The sequence below is a fragment of the Grampus griseus genome (genome assembly GCF_964374135.1).
Source record: "Grampus griseus genome assembly, chromosome: 11".
NCBI classification, from domain to species: domain Eukaryota; kingdom Metazoa; phylum Chordata; class Mammalia; order Artiodactyla; family Delphinidae; genus Grampus; species Grampus griseus.
The window spans coordinates 55,126,204-55,130,014 of NC_139005.1; positions in this window are offsets into that span (position 1 = coordinate 55,126,204).

Below are 3,811 nucleotides of genomic sequence, written 5' to 3' on the forward strand. Positions count from 1 at the left end.
TTAAAGGATGTAAAATGGAGACCTGAAAAGAAAGGAACAATACGATATGTTCTCATTTGGGAAGAATCCAAACTGAAAAGATGTCAATTTAATCTATTAATCCAATGCAATTCGAATCAAAATCCCAGTAAGATTCTTTTTTATGAATTAGACAAACTGATTCTAAAAGTGACATTCAAGAAGAGCCAAAACAATAGTGAAAAAGATAAGGACAGCTTTCCCTGTTAGATATTGAAACTTACCATAAAGATTAATACCCTATGGGCCAGCAATTCCTTTTATACGTATGTATATATGGTCTATTGTGCTTACTGTTTATAGAGTCAATGTATAAAAAAACGTGGACTCAGTAGATAAACATCAAGTTGATAATTATGATTGTCTCAAGAGAGGGAGGGGAATGGGATTAGGAATGAGAATAGGGGAATTTCAACTTTTTTTATGTTCCCTTTTTTAAATCTATCCAAAGCAGAAATGACAAATATGTATTATAGGCAGTGGTTACATTGGATATTAATTGTTTTGTGAATATTTCTGCATCCTTGAATCGTGCCAAAATAAACAAAAAGTTAGTTGATTAATTCTCCAAATAGAAATAAAAACCCTGTATTTATAGCCACATTTGCAAGGTTTTTGCTTTTTTTTTTTTACTTTACATCTTTATTGGAGTATAATTGCTTTACAATGGTGTGTTAGTTTCTGCTTTATAACAAAGTGAATCAGTTATACATATACATATGTTCCCATCTCTTCCCTCTTGAGTCTCCCTCCCTCCCAGCCTCCCTATCCCACCCTTCTAGGTGGTCACAAAGCACAGAGCTGATCTCCCTGTGCTATGCAGCTGCTTCCCACTAGCTATTTATTTTACGTTTGGTAGTGTATATATGTCCATGCCACTCTCTCACTTTGTCACAGCTTACCCTTCCCCCTCCCCATATCCTCAAGTCCATTCTCTAGTAGGTCTGTGTCTTTTGGGTTTTTGCTTTTTAAATGACACTATCTCCAGATGTCTGCAAATACATGAGGAATTTGAACTAATTCTGTAATTTTAGATGGTCTCATAAATATTGCAAAACTTTTAGCATTCTAAACATTGTTTCTGAGATAAATCTTGTTTATTTTCTACCATTCTTTAAAGATTAGTCAGTTGTCATTAATAAATGCAAGTATGAAATGGCTCTTGGACCAGCATAAAAGTCTACTGTGCAGAGTTTAAGTGCCAAGAACATAAAGATGCTCAAGGTATCTCTATCTCTTAGAACAAAAGAGGGTGTCAAGAACAATGCTACGAAATATTAAGCAGAAGATGCCCCCAGAGAAGCCTCCAGGAAGCACAGCAAGGGCAGAGTGACATAGGACGGCAGTGGAATGCAGGGCAACAGCAGCAGCTGGTCTGCATCTTTTCATAACGGTAAAGTCACAAACAACAGGAACTGTTTTTAGAGTGACCAGATCCAGTGTGTTTTCTCATACTTCGTTTTCTTTGACTTCTGCAGTATTCAGTACCATTACTTGGCTCCTGTGGTTTTGAGACACCACCATATGGTCCTGTGTTGGTTGGCCTTCTGGTCATTCCTCTCATTCTCTGCTGTTTGTTCTCCTGCTGCCTTATCCCAGTCTAGTCTCTTCTCTCCTTTGGGGATCTCATCAGGTCTTAAGTGTGGAGCCAACCATCACCTTGATAGCTCTGTCTCCAGCCTGAGCTTCAGTTCTACATTTTCTACCACTGAACTCTTCATTCTGTGGTACATCATCTAAAACTCGAACAACTCCTCAACTGCATTTCCTCTAGACTTTCGGTCAGCAATATCATTATTCTCTTTGGGTGGAAATTCAGAGTCATCCTGCTAGGTTCTATGATGGCAGGTAATATGACCATCTTGTTCACCAACAGGGGCCTTGGGGAGTGCTTGGTACACTCGGTAAATTTTCAGTATCAATTCCTTGAAAGATAGAATCCTTGCCTCATTCATCTCTCCCCCCAACACTCCAAATCCTATCACTTCATTTCTGCCCTTCTTTTTTGGTTCCATTAGAAGAAAAAGACTAATCCTATCAGTTCTGCCCTTTTGTTTCTCCTCTACTAATTCTGCCAGGAGGATTTTTTCAGAACACAGGGCCAAAGAGAAAGGGGAAAGTTGGTCCAGAGGAGGCTGGCCAGCCTATTCATGAATTTGGTCATGGTGATGCTGTTAAAAAGTTAAAAACAGTTTGAAGCAACTCACTTGTTTACATTCTTCCCCTCTGTCCATTGCCTACCCTGTCCAAAGCCCAAATTCCTTTGCTTGACATTTAAGGAACCTCCAAATTCTGAAAATTTTTTCTTTTTCTTGGTTTTTCTTTTCCTTGGTTGTAAGTCAAACTTATTGTTTCTCAAATGGTCCTTTACATTTTCACTTCTGAGGACTTCCCTGACAGTCCAGTGGTTAAGACTCCATGCTTCCACTGCAGGGGGCGCAGGTTCAATCCAAGGTCGGGGAACTGAGATCCCACGTGCTGCGAGGCATGGCAAAAAAAAAAAAACAAACAGAAACAAAACAACATTTTCACTTCTGGACTTTCTGGAGAATATTTTTCTTGTGCCTGGAATATTCTCTGTCTTAAGTCTTACCATCCTTCAAGGCACAAGATATATCTAAACGTCTCTGAGGTCTTTGTGAACCGCCTGGGTATTCACTGAGCAATCCTGTCTTTGAACTCTTGTAGGACATAGCTGTTCCTTCACTTGGCATTAACAAATGCCAACTTGTTTAATTTACCTTTTTATGCTATTTTCTCCATCTCTTGAGATTTTCTTTTATCCTGTGTCAAGCACACGCTTTTACAACCAGAAACCTCACTATATTTGATTTGACAAAGAGGAGATTTTTTTAAAAAGCCAAATCAAATCCCTGAAGATAATGTTAGTAATTAAATTAATTGAGCGACCACTATGTTTAAGGAAGATTGCTTTCTAGTAGACTAGGGTGTGGGAGAAAGGAAAGATATAACTTTATCAAAAAGTTCTCCGTTCACAAGGAACTAGTCACTTCCTTGCCAAAGAAGAAGCTGTTTTTGCGATGACTGTGCTTTTTGGGGTGAGCCAACTCAATTCTCATGTCCTGGCTCATTTTTGAGACTGCCATGCCTATGTGCCAAAAGGGGCAAGTAGGTGAGTCTTTCAGTACTGAATGCCTAATATAGAAACAGATATTTTTAACGGTAATGAATACATTCATCATATAAACAAAAGAAACCCAAACACTCTAAAAGCATAAAGTTAAGAGTAACCGTTCTTTACCTCACCCATCTCTAACGGTAACCACCGGCCTTTTATTCCTCCAACTAGAATACTCTATGCATCCCTGAACAAGCCCATACTGTGCTATTTTTAATCATACTTAAAAAAAAACAACTCCAGCTGTTGGCGGTGCGGGCTTAATATATCGCACAGCTGTTAATTGTGGTTTCTTTTTTGGTAGCGGCACTTAGATGCGTATTTGCCTGAGTTTCCATTGCGGTAGGGAGGTGCAAACACAGAAATACAAAAATAGCGCCAAGGTTCAAAGAAGTCCCAAGCTTGGCGCCCCAAACCAGGCGGCGGCGGGAAGAACCAGGGATCAACTCCAACCGTGAAAAAGCGATACAGACTCCGGCGGGTCGTGCGCGCCCGGCGGCCCCTCCCCACCGGCCGAGGACGCTTGCCCAGTTCCTGGACCTCCCCCTTCACCGAGGCTGTTGGGCCCAGCCCCGCCCCCAATGGGCGGGGGCGGCGGGGCTTGCGCGCCCAAAAGCCCGGATGGGCCGCGGCTTCCGGCGCGCTGCGCTCGGA